Raw genomic sequence first — 17,001 nt, 5'->3', positions numbered from 1 at the left:
GTTGCCAAGATGATTAGTTTCATAACGGCGCGCATTTCAAAAAATACTCATGGGCTGCTGAGGCTGACGCGATAAGACGGAGGGGTCTATTGAATGGTATGAGGGTACATCGTAGATTATCTGATAAGAGAAAGGGGTTATCAAATGAAATGCTTCTAGATTAATTGAGGGGCTTGGAGGACAGCGCAAAAGTGCAGCTATGGCTGTTTCAAGATAATACGTGTTTACTTAAAGTTTCAAAAATACATGGGGATGGCGGAAAGAAAGTTCAAACTCACTTTTAGATGCTTAAAAATTGGATTTTAGAACTGATTTTTTTCATTAAATGTATTTCAAGACAATTTTTAGTTGAAATCATAAAGCCTCAATTTTTTTTAAAAAAACTGCACTGACTCCAAGCCCCTTACTTATGAATGGAAAGCTAAGAAAACCCCGGAAAATTCATCAAATGTTTCAAACTTCAGAGTGAATTTTACTACCGTCATGTCATCGCCGTTTTCTGCTCAAAACCTCGCTGAGAGTAAAATTACTTAGTGCAATGATGCGAAACAACATTATTGTGAGCATGAGTGAAGAAAGACTTCTTTTAAGACGAAATAAGGTTTCGGTCATACCACTGCTCCGTCTGAGAAGCAGAGGGCACCCTCCCTCCGCCTTCCATTCAAACTTTCTGGCATGACGTATCTCTCGTGGCGTATCTCTGGGAGGGGCACGCCCCCCTCCCTCCCCCACGAGCAACCCCGTACTTCCGTTGATGTTTGGAAGACTCCACTTATACATCGCAGAGGGAACAACTATCTTCTCATCGGTATACGACTGGAAACCAAAATAAAATACACCAAAGCCACGACATTTGACTACTTTGAATGAATTGTAAGTTCAGGGAATAAAAAAATTGCGATTTGCGAACTTTGCGCAAAAAAACTTTATTCCAATTGGATCAAGTCAGTACCTATGAAGGAGTCTTTTTTTTTTTTTTTTTTTTTTTTTTTTTTTTTTTTTTTTTTTTAATAAAAAAAGGTTGCTCATATCTGGCCAAAGTTTGACCAAGTCGACTAAACATTGAAAATCATTATTTTTTCGAAAGTTTCGTAACTTGATTCAGCGGAAAATCAGCGACCCCTTGTTTTTAAAAGAGGGGAACAATTCACGTATTGGTTCTTCTCGAGTAACTTTTTTTTCTCTTTTCTTTACTAATGGTTTATTGCTTCGTGTCTAGCACCTGCAGCCAACTTAAGACTAGAAGCGATGGATAGTTAAAAGCTCATAAGGGTAACTAAACTTGATCCATCTGTCTCTCATCAGAATTCTTAAGGTAATGGGTACCCTGTAGTACGTTCGACTTGGCAACATTTAACGCCGGCGCAGCATCCTTGGTCCTGGTCAGCGGTTGGTTGGTGGTTGCTCTGTGGCGCACAGTGGAGCGAGTCAACGGGTGAGGCCGGATATGATGTTAAAATTCATAGAATCGAATCTTCGTTAGTACAAAACTTAGTAATTTATGAGTACTTCTAATGGTTTCCTTGAAAAATTGCCGGAATTTCCGTAATTCCTTCATTTACTCGTACTGAAACTGTCTATCATTGCTGTCCCCTGACTTTCCTTCATTTTCCTTGTCTTTTCTCGGATTTTCTTGGCTTTTACCTGCCTTCTTCCTGACTTCCTATGGCTTTTTCACGACTTTTCCCTGACTTTCTTCGTGCTTTCCTGATTCTTCCTGGACTTCTTGATTTTCTTGCTTTTTCCACTTTCTTGCTTCTCAGATTTCCTGGCTTCTTCGTATTCCTGATTCTTCTTGACTTTGCTTCTCCGACGACAGTTCTCCCTGGCGATTTCTTCGCGTATACCTGAATTTTCTCTGAATTTTTTGGTCGCCAAGACTCCTATTCTCCTGACTTTTCTTCGTATTTCACTGATTTTTCCAGACTTTTTTTGCTCCTCCCAGGTTTTTCCCTGGCTTTCTTCGTAATCCCTTCATTCTTCCTTGACTTTCCTTGCTTCCCCTGCCCTTGAAAAATTGAAAAAAAAACGCCCCCTTCGATTTTTCGCGAATCCAGGATTCCGCGGCTTCCCTAATTTTTCCAGTCGTAACGCCGCACGCAACTCAGCGCTGGTGATAACAAGTACAAGGGTACTGATTCCTGGAATGGTTGTTCCATAGACGAAGGGAAAATGCTGGACTAACTATAGGGTCTCTCGTGGGTTGCCGTTAGTTAGTCCATTGCCTACCTCCTTTGTCCATTGCAACCATCCACTTCCTCCAATAGGATTACTCTAAATCCCTATAGTCTTTTTTGGTCTATAGCTTTGTCTATATCTATTTCAACAATCAGCTCGCTCAGCGGGCTGGTTGTAGGAGGTAAAAGGAGGTAGGCAATGGACTACCTAACGGCAGCCCACGAGAGACCCTATGGTTAGTCCACCATGTTCTTCCTTCGTCTATTGGAACCAACCATTCCAACCAGTAGGATCGTTCCGAACTCCCTTTGTCACCTTTGCCTATCAATTTCAACAATCAGCCCGCTACCGCCAAAACCGGTACCTCTACTCGTCCGATCTCTCTCCCCTGGACTGGTTCCACTGTGCGGCGCGAGGTGGCGCTCGAGTTCACCACTTGATCGGCATCGCAGCCGCGGCCGTATCCGCGTTTCCAATGCGGTTGCAGCAACCCGAAGCCGAAGCGGAGCCCGACCGCACCCCCTGCGCCTCCCCCGCCCCGGCGCAGCCTCCGAGTCATGATGTCGACTTGGATATGACGTAAATGAACCGTTTTTCATCGGTCCCGACCCGAGGGGATCTCCCGAGTCTGAGTCCTCTCGCCATGACGACGACGACGCCCGTCTTTTTCGGCTCCGCTCTCGGGGCCCCCCGTCGACGACGGCGACGACGCTCCCGATTCCACCCCACTCCGCCCCCGCCCCGGGAGGGGGCCCACCCCCCGCCCGTCCCCGGACTCTCCGGGAGTCGCTGCTGTCAAGTTTTCCTCGCTTTCACCCGATTTTTCATCCTCGGCTATGGATTGTCTTCGGAGGCTCCGTGAGGATAACTCACTACAGCGGGCCGATTATTGAGACTGATAGACGAAGCGATAGACAAAGAAGACATAGGGAGTATAAAGCGATTTTATTGGTTGACATGGTTGGTTCTTATAGACTAAGGAAGAAAATTATGGACTAACTATCGGGTCTTTGGTGGGTTGCCGTTAGTTAGTCCACTACCTACCTCCTATATGTCCATTGCCACTACCCGCTTCCACCAATAGGATCCCTCCAAATCCCTTTTGTCGTCTTCTTCTATAGCTTTGTCAATCAGATTCAATAATCGGCCTGCAGGAACGGCGCTTGAGTGGGTGGAGGAGAGTGTCAATTCGATCGACGAGAAGCGATCGACGGCGACTCGATCGACTTCAATTTGATCGAAAACTGCGACTCGATCGACTTCGATTTGATCGAAAACTGGGAATCGATCGACAAACCCGTGAATGAATCGACGAATACGTGATGGGACGAAAAATACGTGAATGGGTCGACGACCCCGTCGAAATCTCCTTGAATCGATCGACAAACTCGTTAACGTATCAACAAATCCGTGAATCCATCGACAAATATGTGAAGGGGTCGACAATAAACCGATGGATAATCGACAGGTACGTGAATGGGACGAAAAATATGTAAATGGGTCAACAAATACGTGAATGGGTCGACAAAACCGTCGAAAACTCCGAGAATCGATCGACAAACTTGTTAATCAAACAACAAATCCATAAATCCATCGACAAATCCGTGAAGCGTTCGACAACAAACCCGTGGATGAATCGACAAGCCCGTGAATCGATGGGCAAGTACTTGCATGATGCATGGGTCGAAAAATACGTGAATGAGTCGACAAACTTGTGAAGCTATCGACAAAGCCGGAAATCCATCGACAAACCCGAGAATTGATCGAAGAATATGTGAAGGGGTTGACGAATACGTAAATGGGTCGACAAGCAAGTGAATCGATCGAATCAGTGTCGATCGATACTTTGTCGATCGCTTCACGTTAGTATTTTTCGATCGGATCAAGTTGCAGGGGTGCCAAAAACTTCTCGACCACGCGACCGGGCGGGTCGCGATCGCTCGCGAGTGAAAATGGAAAGGCTCCGAAAAAAAATTTAAACGCTTGTAGCTCCGTTTATACACAACTTTGAGGTTCTAAAAGTGAGTCTATCGGTTTCTGCGTGAAATTTACTACCATAAACACCCCTTGAAATTGAAAATGTGACAAAATAAACATCAACATTTGCAGTTTTAGTCAAAAAAGTCATGTCCGACTTCTCTAATTGAATCGATCCACTGTGGGTCGATCGAATCGACAATGATGCCTAAGGCCCTTTGATCAAAAGGCAAATTTTTCAGCGCTTTCACTCCGTAGGATTTGGATGTAGACGATGCTCCGCCGGCCGGCTATCCCTTCTTTTTGGAGTTTTTATGATTTTAACTCGTTTATTAATTTTATTATGAGCGTGCTTCCTTCGAGTTTTTCGCGGTTCGGTTAACAGCGATGGAGTCATGTTTCGGACGGAAGTTTCAGTTACGAAATGAGGGCAATAGCGCGCTTTCCACCTGATTGAATCCCACCATATTTTCGATTGCAACTTCTCTCCTTAATTCATTTGCCTTAGATCTGATAAAATCTAACTTGCTTCACTGAAAATTACACTTGATGGAAATGAGTGTAAAATAATTTAAGCGGGATTTTGATGGTGGCGCCAGCTGAAATTCCCCACAACTTTGCTGGGCGCAATGCGCATGATGCACCTGAAACTAAAGTCTTGACGCTTGAAATGGAAATAGTGTATTTCCCTCGAAAAATACATTGAAAGCCTTGGGTTCTGTTACATTCTTGCTCCTCTGAAAATTTACGGCTGCATCATCTAACGTCGCTTTACGCAGGAGCACCATTACATGAGAAGGAGAGAGGTATTTTGAAACATGTCACGAACGTCCTTAAATTAATCCAAATTTCCCAAATAAGATACAATTTCAAAATTGCCCATCCATTGACCCAATTTTACCCATCCGCAGTTGTCGCCTTGTCTTCAAGGATCTAAGGAAATTGGGGATGCTGCCTTAATATCAGACTTAATTGCTCATTGGATCGTAATTTTTCTTTAAAAATGTAAATTAAATAAATCAGTGATCAGCAGTAGAGATTTCGTTGCGCGAGTCACCGGTATCATGAGCGACAAGAGGTTTCACACGTAAGCTAAGTCTGGTCGAGAACACGAAACACGACGTCCCGAAGTCAATTTTTAGGATGCGACTGTTCGAACTCCGAGGAGGTGTTTTTGCCTAATCGCTGAGATGAAGGCGAAATTCCGCTCAAAGCTGGGCCACGGATGGCGGCCCGTGAAACGCCTTCATTTTGAGTGGTATAGGAATAACAACTCCCACGGCCACGGTATGCTTCGCAAAAACCTACCCTTTGCTTGCTGTTTTAAAGAAAAGAAAACGAAAAAAATTGGGAACTTTAAAGACCCTTTGCGCCACAACTACCAACCGATTCCACGACAAAATGCAGTAACTGCTATATAATTAATCCTCTAAGAGGTAAAGATAAGTTACTGGAACGAGAAATGTCCGCATTTTTGAACCTTTCTATCTGGAAGGAATAGACCAGAATTTTGGACAACTCGACCAAAGCATGATTAACTTTAAATCGTTCGGTTCGAAAAACAACCTGACCCGACTCGTTTTTTTTTGAGACCTACTATAAGATTGATAGGAGTGAATTCCAGTCAGTTAGAAAACGAACCATCCTTAGGGGTTTCAGCAGCTGACATTTATTTCCCAAAGGCTAAAAAGACGAAAACCTGCGTGCCGCTGCCTGCGAGTTTCTTATCTCCTCGGCATGGAGTATGATCAACACGCGCCGAACACATTTTTAAATGATTAAAAACTATTTGCATTGGTCAGTTTTCATGTGTGTATCTTTTTGACATTTCGACGGTGAAACTACCAAACCACGTATCTCGGTTTGCGACGTCGCAGACTTCCTGTCATACTTTATTTTTTAAATGAAAAACTACTTAACGTCCAGTCTTGAAAATTTCTGTGATTTTTCCTCTTCGTGCGAAGAAAATTCTGTGAAAATTTCAAGGAATGATATTGATTTGGTCTATTTCAAAACAATAAAATGTGAGCGTAGATTTTTAAACACCGCAAACGAGATACGTGGTTTGGTAGTTTCACCGTCGATTTGTTTTACCCAAAGTTTGATCGTTTTCGGACTTAACGATTAAATTTCTGTAGATCCAACCGTAGTTCCGATCGCGTTGGCCCGAAAATTTGAATTTCCATAGAGCTCTGCGAGAATCACAGCACCATCGATTCGAAGGGATTCTTCCATATGGGCGTATTACTGCCAAACAGAACTATGTGCATTAAGACAAGAGCCCTGAGACCCATGAGAATATTTGCATAACAGGGCTTACGTTATAATGCACATAGTTCCGTTTGATGGAAATACGTCCGTATGAGAGATAAAGAATGAGAGTGCTCTTGAACCAGCTGCTCTCATTTTCCAGTTGACTCGACTACAATTCATCGTTCCTCCCACGAAAGAACGTAACTCCATCCCAATGTTGCCGAATTTCCCCGCGCAAATAGCAATCTAACCAGGAGAATTTTGCTAATTTCCAATAGAAAATTTCACTGATTTTTCTTCTGACCTCGTGCAAAAATCAAACAAATTTAAAACAAAAATCGCGCGGGTAGATTTTTGTAAAAAATTGAATGGTTCGAGTCAATTTTGCAACCTTGGAATGGAGTTACGTTTCCTCGTCCGAGAAACGACGAATTACACCGCCGTGCTATGGAAGAACGCCGTATGAACATTCGAGAGTTGCCAAATTTCCTCCACTAAAATGTTTAGTTTTGAGGAAATTTATGAATATTTTTGCCTAAAATTTTCAGGAACTTTAGGTGAAATTGCGAGCAAAAGTATCTGAAAAATTGGAAAGAAAATATTCATAAGTTTACCAGGAATTTGTGTTTTATCAAAGGAAATTAGGCAACGCCTGAAGGTTCGTACGGCGCTTTTCTTAGCACGGAATTACAGTCATCGCTTGGAGGGATCTTCACGAGCAAAGAGTGAGAGTGCTCTTGGATCCCCGCTCTCCGTGGCGCGCTATAAATCGGTCGATGTTAAACCCGATAATGTCAATTAACTGGTGAGCCCTAAAAGAAAGGCATTCTTACGGACCTCAGGGCTCATCAGGAAATTGCTTTGGTTGGTTTTAAGATGGATGGCTTTGAATGCACTTGAAACGGAGCCGGCGGCTGCGACGACGAGAATGTTGGTCGATGGACTCGATGGCATCGCGGACGATCCATCATCCATCAAAAGGCGCGTGCTCCCCGAGACGGTTATGTCAGCCAGTTAGCGAGACTTTTAATGTCAAGTTCAATTGAGCTTTCTACTTGGCCTCAGCTCCGACGCTGCGAGGCACAACACTTTAAAAATACGTGTAATACCAATACGCGGTTTCTCTACTTTGCCGTGCCAGGGTGTCTACCAGTTATGAAAAACCGAAATTGGGGACTTTCGGGGATTTTTAGGGGAGTTTTTTCAAGAAAATACGGGACTTTTTTTCTTGAAATAGTAAGAGGAAGGGAGCTAGTTAGAGCGTTAAAAGGCGTATCTTATACGATTAATTTTACAAGTCATGTTGAACCGATGAAAACATACGAAAAACCAAGCAACACTTCAGTTTTTTTATTCCTGGTTATACCGCGCCGCCGCGGCTAGGGGGAAATTTGGAAATGCCGGTGTTTAGGACGATTTATGACAATTTTTGGGGACCTGAACAAGAAAATTGGGGACTTTCGGGGATATCGGGGACACCCTTCCAAAATCGGGGATCGTTGGGGACTGGTAGACACCCTGCGTGCTAAGGAAGAACGCCGTATGAGAATGGAGAATTTGCACGCAATTTTTTTATTGCTTCATCTGAAAGTGCCTAATGAGCTGAGTTCGCAACATTTTTCATAATTTTTTTCTGACATGGGAAATTGGAGAAAAATTGATTTAAAAGTGAGAAAATGTGCCGCCTTGTGACGTCATCTGGCGGCATTTCCCATTTAAACACATGTACGTGGTCTGTCCGGAAAGTATCAGGACTTTTTAGATTTTGAGAAATCGAGCTTACCTATGACATTGTGGCTTTAATCTCCTTCGAAGTACTCTCCGTAAGACACAATGCACTTGTTCCAGCGATTTTTGAGCTGTTCAAAACAGTCCAAAAAGCACTCCTTTGGGATGTCCTTCAGCGCTCTCGTCGTATTCTCTTTTGGGTCATTGATGGAGTCAAATCGAGTCCCTTTCATTGGAGATTTTATCTTTGAGAACAGCCAGAAGTCGCAAGGAGCTATATCTGGACTGTATGGAGGATGTGGAACCAGAGGAATACCGAGCTTTGCCCAAAAACTGTTGCACAAGACAGGAGGAATGAGCCGGAGCGTTGGCACAAATTTCGCTGCCACTCTACGGAGCCCGAGTTTTTCAGTTAAAATTTCCGCAACGACGGTCTTCGGGATATTTAGCTGCTTTTCCAGTTCCCGCATGGTTAACCAACTGTCTTGGGCAATAGTTTCCCGAACTTTTTCCACATTATCGGGAGAATTCGTCGACGGAGGTCTCCCGGACCGCGGATCACTAGCGACTGTTTCACGACCCGATTTAAAGCGAGCATATCACTCATAAATATTGCTCTTGCTCATAGAATCAGTGCCAAAAGCTTTCCGAATCATTTCCATGTTCTCCTTGGCAGTTTTTTCTAGATTAAAGCAAAATTTAATACAAATTCTCTGATCTTCACGCTCGGTCATTTCACGAAAAATAAAAAACGCGACGATAGCACTTGACACACACACTTTGATCAGTTGATTGCAATCGAATGATTAAAGGTGTGAAAGCCCGATTGTGTGGCTGCATTGGAATGGACATTGGCAAAGTCCAACCCAAGTTTCAGCTCATTATATGCATTACATTCCGAGATAATCAAAAAGTCCTGATACTTTCCGGACAGACCACGTATTTTAGCAGAATCGGTTATTTTGTCATATCTCCTCTAATAATTGTTCAATTTATGAATCAAGGGTATCTTCGTGTTCAGTTCACTCAGAGGATTCCACTTAAACAGGAAATTCATCAAATTTCAGACCCTTGCAAATTCTCCATTGAGGCGTTGCAAAATTTTGTTTCGATAAAAACCGAACTTACTGGACAAAATGTGGATATTTTTCTACAAGGAAGGGCGGAAAATCTTTGAGGAATTATTATTTTTTTTTTTTAATTTAACGAGTCTTTTATTACCTACTTTTCATTTTCCAAAACCAACTTGCAAACGTAAACGTACCTCAAAACTGTTTAAAATCGTGTTTTTTTAAAGGTGAATTTGAAAATTTTCCTGACACCTAACATCCTCCTTCTGATCTGGAGGGGAGGGGCTCCTGGGGACCCCCCCCCCCAGCGCCCAAGCGCCTACTTTCAAGGGCGCCACCCTAAGTTTAGCCTGGGGCGCTAAAAATGTAAATCCGGCCCTGCTGGTGAGCCCTAAAAGAAAAGGCATTCTTACGGACCTCAGGGCTCATCAGGAAATTGCTTTGGTTGGTTTTAAGATGGATGGCTTTGAATGCACTTGAAACGGAGCCGGCGGCTGCGACGACGAGAATGTTGGTCGATGGACTCGATGGCATCGCGGACGATCCATCATCCATCAAAAGGCGCGTGCTCCCCGAGACGGTTATGTCAGCCAGTTAGCGAGACTTTTAATGTCAAGTTCAATTGAGCTTTCTACTTGGCCTCAGCTCCGACGCTGCGAGGCATAACACTTTAAAAATACGTGTAATACCAATACGCGGTTTCTCTACTTTGCCGTGCCAGGGTGTCTACCAGTTATGAGAAACCGAAAATTGGGGACTTTCGGGGATTTTTAGGGGAGTTTTTTCAAGAAAATACGGGACTTTTTTTCCCGAAATAGTAAGAGGAAGGGAGCTAGTTAGAGCGTTAAAAGGCGTATTTTATACGACTAATTTTACAAGTCATGTTGAACCGATGAAAACATACGAAAAACCAAGCAACACTTCAGTTTTTTTATTCCTGGTTATACCGCGCCGCCGCGGCTAGCGGGGAAATTTGGAAATGCCGGTGTTTAGGACGATTTATGTCATTTTTTGGGGACCTGAACAAGAAAATTAGGGACTTTCAGGGATATCGGGGACACCCTTCCAAAATCGGGGATAATCGCAGACATTGGGGACTGGTAGACACCCTGCGATGCTAAGGAAGAACGCCGCATGAGAATTCAGGCGTTGCTAAATTTCCTTTCGATAAAAACCGAATTTACTGGAACTATTATGAATATTTTCTACAGAATTTTCAGACCATTTTGTTCGCAATTCAATCTAAAATATCTGAAAATTTTAAGGAAAAATATGCATACACTTCGTCAAGAATACATGTTTTATTAAGGGAAATTTGGCGACTCTCGAATGTTCATACGGCGTTTATCTTCAGCCCGACGGGGAAAATCGCCGTGTTGAATTTTGGACGTAGCCGAATTTTAGAGGCAAAATTAGGACCGCGTTGAGCAGAAAGGAACCAAGACACATCAGCTATGGTAAAGTTTATTTGGGCAATTTAATTTTTCGCATGCAAAGGGTTACGAGGATTTTTGCGCAAATTTCAGTGAATTTTCTGCACAGTACGAAGTAAATTCCTTAAAATTTTCAAAGGAATCCGCAAAAATGTTCTCTTGTAAAAAATAAAACCTTTTTTTTTGGTCTAAATGAAACTTTATTTGCAAATCGTCTACTACGAAGTCTCTGGAAAACTTAAGAATATTTTTCTCCAAATTGTGCGGAGAATTTCATTCACGCAATTCTCTGATGCATCGGAAAATTCAAATTATGAAGGAGTATTCTAAGTAAGGAAATATGACAAACATTCTAATGCTCATACCGCGTTTTTTCCTTAGCACGACAGTATAGATAAAATATAAAGCTTATCGAGGTATGTTGTTTTTTGTTTGGCCATTCAAGTGGCTAGCACCGTCATATGCAGATGACACATAATGCGAGGAATTTGGGGCTTAAAGTATTAAAACTCTTGGCTCCTATTGCGACGTTCAATTGGACGTATTTATGCTAAAAGGAACTATGTGCAAACGATTTGCGTGTAACATAGTTCCTTTTAGCGTAAATACGTCCAATTGTTCTGCTCTGCGGTTTATTTTCGAGATGCAAATGAAAAGTGCGTCTTTAAATCGTTCGACCGAGTTGCTTATAAACCACCCATGGTGACGGCGGAAAGTTAGACTTTGAGTGACCTGAAAGTCCCAGATTTTCTTGGTTAAACTTTGAAAAATTTCCTGACTTTTCGGACAGTTGCGAGATGATAATACACGTACATTGTTTTGAGGCTTTCCGATGCGGCTTAAGGCCAAGCTAAAGCTTCATGTGACGCAACATATAAAAATTCGCCGTATTCATTGCCCCAATTTGCTCCTGACTTATGGATCATTTTATACATTTCCCAATGGGTCAGTTGCGCTGGTCACAGAATCGTATTTCGATGCTTGATTCTTGAAGCAGGGTGTCCACTAAACAGGCTGGCCAAAAATCAGTACTTCTACAGTTCTTTTTCAGTACATTCCCAGAAAATTCAGTGCCTCCTCGACAGAAGAATTCAGTGCTTTTTCAGTATCTCCAATCGACGAAATTCGGCAAATTTCAAAAATTCGAATTTCCCGCTCAAATTGCGACAAAATTAACAACAAAAAATGAAAAAATTCCGGACCTCCTTGCGGAATTCCGCACTTTTCCAGTACTTCCGGACCGTCCTTAAAACATCAGTAGTCCGTACAGTTCCTCAGTTCCGTAGTTTCCGAAAATTCCGGACTTGTAGAAACCCTGCTTGAAGATTAGCTAAGAATAATACGATCCATCCGAACAGCAAGTCCATTGATGTAATGTCGCAAAATCGTCACAAAATATCACAATTCGCAAAATCTGCGATTGGTCTTCAAAGTATCATTAGGGAGGAGGGAGGAGAAAGGTTAATTAATCACTTTAGGACATTGCCTCACGTTTCCGTCGCCAGAGTCTTGCGTTTTTACACCCCATATTCCCCATGTCGGCGAGCTTATGGTATGGTGCCGGTGCGGTGATGATGCAGACGCATATTTCAAAAATAACCACTATTTTATAGTCGGTGCTGGATCATCCGGATGCAGTTTGTCGGCAGCGTGGGTCCCGTCATTCTACAGGATGATTCAAAAATCCGGCACCCCCTCTAAAACCCCCAGGACTTGTCCCTTTGTAGAGTGGTCCCTTTACCCCCTCTAGAAATTCAATATCTCCTCCAACAGAAAAATTCCGTACTTTTTCAGTACCTCCATATGATGAAATGAGAAAAATTTCAAAAATTTGAAAATACGACAAAAATGACGAAAAATTAAAAGAAAATTTCGGACCTTTTTGAGGAATTTCCGCACTTTTTCAGTGCTTCCGGACCACCCTTAAAAAAAAACAGTACTATTTCCTGACTCCGGAAATTCCGAACTTGTAGACACCCTGCAACGCCTGAAAGTTCAAACGGTGTGCTTCCTTAGCACGGCAGTACAGGGATCATGCCTGGTGCTGGGGGTACAGGACTTTTCGATCACCCTGTACACACCACCCCCCGTTAACGATCCCATTCCCATTCGCTGGAAAACGTTCGACATCCGACGTCCGATGCATCGACAGTCGACAGTCGGTCGGTGACGCAATCGCTCCGTCAATCTTTGATGTCTTTGTTCCCCCTCGCCCCGCCCCCGCCACGGCGCACACACTCCGACTTCCGGGGAAAATGGCCACTTCCGGTCCCGACCTGCGCATCGCGAAAAAGCTCGCCAACTGCTCATCCGTGAAGAACCGCGCATGTGCTCGAGCATCCTGATGGGGTTAAGCGGTTTTTGCGTGGAAGGGCGATGCACGTGTCCAGCGCGGATGATACGATCTGCTCGAATTTCTACGTAGCGTGACCTAACCGCAGATGACATGATGGATGGATGGATAGGTGAGAAGGGCCCCCCGGAGAAGGGGGAAGGGGGGTGCGAGAATGAGTATTGTGAATTTCCATTCTGCCGTTTACATTTTCGCGAAAAACGAACGAACTGAGCGGTGGAGATCGTGTAATAAGGATCAGATCTGATGTTTTCCACTTGACGAATGATTCCCACAGAAAAACCTAGGCGGACGGAAATTCAAAAATTAAACATCGGCGATCTCGTTTTTTCTCGATTGTTATTAAAAAAAAATCCAGAACCTTAAGCACTTATAAGGAAATTCCCAGACAAAGACCAGGGTGAATTCAAAAATTCCTCGACTTCTCAGGTATTTGGAAAATTGAAATCCCCTAACTTCTGCTGACTTTACGATGTCTTTTTCTGAACATCAATTCTTGTAAAAACTCATGTCATGTAAAATTTTGAGTGCGAATTTTCATGAAATTGAAGAAAATGCAATTTTTTGAGCTGGAAAAAATTTCAAGGTTCAGCAGCAAAATTCGCGGACTTTTTCACGATTTTTCCGGGCATGACGAAAGTCCTTGACTTTTCCGGAACTTGTCACTCGGAAGACGCTTTTTCCCCTGGACAATTCCAGGTATCCGGACCAGTGGGAACCCGAGTCCAGAATTGCCACCAAATCTAGAGAATGAAATTCCCTAACAATTGAAGATATTCCAGATGGTCAAAAAGACATTATTAAAAATAATTTTTGGGCAAAAGTTGTTGTTCGAAATGTCAAACCCATTCTAGAAAACAAAATAAAGGTGCTTATCAATTTTCCCCTGACATTTTCGTCATTTGCCCTGACATTTCCAGGTTCTCCCTGACTTTTTAAAATTCCCTGACACTTTCCGCTTTCCCCCTGACCAGGGTGTCTAGTTTTTTTTTCATTTTGAGAAATCCTGATTTTTCCTGATTTTTTATTGCTAAGTCCTGATTCCATAATTTTTTCCTAATCCTGATCAAATCCTGATTTTTTGCGGGGAAAAATTAACGAACAGATAACGGCCGACTTTACTCAAATCCTGATTTTATGCCGATTTTTCATTAAATCCTGATTGACGTCAAATCCTGATAGAATCGGGATAATCGGAAAATCCTGATGCTAGACAGCCTCTGACTATGACAATTGACCCTGCAAATCACGAACAGCCCGAACTTTCACCTGGTATCGAATCCTAAAAATCTCCCAAAAATCCTCGCAGCACGCAAGAACTCCATCAAGTTGAAGCCCGACTTATTTTTCATTTCGAGCGCGTCCAAATGTTCCAGAATGCACATATTCGTGCGCGGCTAGCCGTGACCGTTGACGCCGGGCTAGGCGAGCGCACGGAGCAGGGCCATCGCACCGCACCGGTGTCGGCGGTCGGCCGTTGTGTTCCGACAGGTGACCAGATTTGACTCATTCGCGCTTGTTTTTAGTCCTTCTAAGGCAATGCCCTCGCGGCCCCTCATCTCGCCGTGTCCCAATGTCACTCCCCGACCCCCCTTCACCCCCCCCCCCCCCGCATTCGAATCTGCGGACGTTACGACCGAACCGAACGTACCCAAGATCTCATGAGCCCTGGAATAGGAGTAGACTTGGGGAGATCGCGGCTCACCAGTTGGGTTTTTTTTTTCGCGATGCGGCGAGATGGGTAACATTATTTTCGCGTTTCCGCTTTCACTAATATTCTATCCTCTCGGGAGATCCTCCCGTGTGTTTCTCCGGTTTATTTTGGACGCGTCGTCGCCGTGCCCGATGGGATTTCGTGTTTCGTTGTCAAGGTTGTTGGGGAGAGGTTCCCTTCCCAGTTCTCAAGGTAGATTTACACAGGTATGGAAAAGTTGAAAATTTCCCATGAGCCTCAGTACGTGTCACATGACCTCGTGACGTAGGTTAAGGGGCCCGTTTTTTAATTAAATTACAATCAAATTAACATTCAAACGTTTGTGCGTTTAAACGCTAAAATTAATATCGTATAACCAAAATTGTGCAAAAAATCCCACAAAATTATGACAAACGATAAACCGAACATAATAAATCAAAATAATCAAAACATCCAAAATGGCTGACGTTAAGGGGCCGCTGGAGAGCCAATCAGAGGCCAGTTGTTTAGTTCTGTCCATACCTGTGTAAAATCTACCTTGCCCAGTTCTCAGCTTCGCCGTGGCCGCTGAAGGGGCTCTCTTGCCGTGTTGTGGGTGGTATACTGCCGTCCTAAGGAAAAACGCCGTATGAATCTTCGGGCGTTGCCAAATTTCCATTTCCAAAACACGAATTTCTGGTAAACTTATAAATATTTTTCTTTCAATTTTTCAGATGATGTTGTTTTTATTTCACTGAAGTTCCTGAAAATTTCAAGGAAAAATATTTATAACTTTCCATCAAAAAGAAAAATTTTAATGAGGGTAAGTTGGCAACTCTCGAATGTTCATACGGCGTTCTTCCTTAGCACGGCAGTATACGATAGGACAGTTTTCTATTCCTCTGGTGACAAGAGGATGAGGCTGTTATGGGAGAACAAAGATGTTGAAATATTTTATTTATTTCGCCATCCCTATGACGAAAGAGCGTATCCTGGATGTCTGGCAATTTAAGAAAAAAATTCCCTGACATTCCGGGTTGCATACTCTAGCCCCTGAAAAATAAGAAATATTTCACAGCCTCGTGTTTCATGAAATATTTCACTGAAATTTCCAATCTTTGTTCCTTACGTTTCATGCCATCCTGTGGTTGCTCAACGTATAACTCGAATGAAAGCAAGGTGGAAGCAACCTGGGGTGTCTCTACCGCGATGGATGACGTCATAAACCGAATTTTTCAAAGTGCGGTATTTCGGTAGATACTCAGCGTAGGAAATTGCTGTCTGACAGTTCTTAATATGTTTAGCTGATCGACAAGAATCAATGATCAAAACCGGATTCCGAGACCAGCGCATTTGACCCATTGCCGGTTAACCAAAACGAAAAATCGCAATTTTTGGGAGAAGAGTTTGAAAACTATTCTACATGAAAGGTCCTGATCATCTACAACTGGTCATTTAACCCTAGCAGACAATCAGTGTTGAACAGCCGGAGAGAAGAGCCTCAGCCTCAGAGAGTACAGTCTCAACTCTAATTACAACGCGGCGATGCGATAGCGGAGAAAATATTTGAGATTCTATCACGAATCGCACCGCATTACTAACGGGAGATGCGTAATCTTAAGATGGACCATCATTAACGACTTAAAGGTGTAAAGCGATGATAACGCGCCGCGATGTATCCAAAAGCCGCGTTCAAAGGCCAGATGCTCGATAAACTTCAAAGAGCTTCATTGCGCGATGGGCTTTGAATTCGTCGTTTCGCAGACCAAACAACGTAACACAATTCCGAGATTGTAAAACTGACGCAAATCGTCGCTTTCCGCACGAAGGAAACGTAACTAAATTCTACACAGGAAAAAAACCACATTGGATCTAGAGTCCAGACTCTTAAAAACATCGACAAGAAAAAATACTCTTGATTGAATCGGATTTTTGCTTAAATCAAGAACCAAGCCTCTTAATTTGAGCGGATTTCCTTTAGAATTAAGCAAAAATCTGATTGAATCAAGAGTATTTTTCCTTGTCAATGTTTTCAAGAGTCTGGACTCTAGATCCAATGTGTTTTTTTTTTTTCCCAGTGTAGGGTTGTCAAATTAACTCACACAATTCGATCTTTTACAAGAATAAACCTGCAGAATTTTCGTTGAAAACTTGTCTGATTTTCGCATGAAATCAGAGGAAAAATTAGAGTGATTTTAAGTTAAAAATTTTCAAAAATCTCCTGCTAAAAGTGCAATTTGCGCTGATAAATCTGACAACATTGAAATTTAGTTACGTTTTTTTGTAAGAGAAACACCGAGTTAGTTCAATTTTTAGAGAAAATCTGTCGCGCATTTT

General features: G+C 42.9%; 1 protein-coding gene across 3 annotated transcripts in view; it reads right to left on the bottom strand.

The window, feature by feature from the left end:
* The window catches only part of LOC109031363 (SLIT-ROBO Rho GTPase-activating protein 1), a 70,227-nt gene that overhangs the window by 36,383 nt on the left and 16,843 nt on the right, over window positions 1-17,001 (bottom strand). The window lies entirely within an intron of this gene.

The sequence above is a fragment of the Bemisia tabaci genome, chromosome 6 (assembly GCF_918797505.1).
Source record: "Bemisia tabaci chromosome 6, PGI_BMITA_v3".
Classification (NCBI taxonomy): domain Eukaryota; kingdom Metazoa; phylum Arthropoda; class Insecta; order Hemiptera; family Aleyrodidae; genus Bemisia; species Bemisia tabaci.
This window is presented reverse-complemented; position numbering and strand designations above follow the sequence as displayed.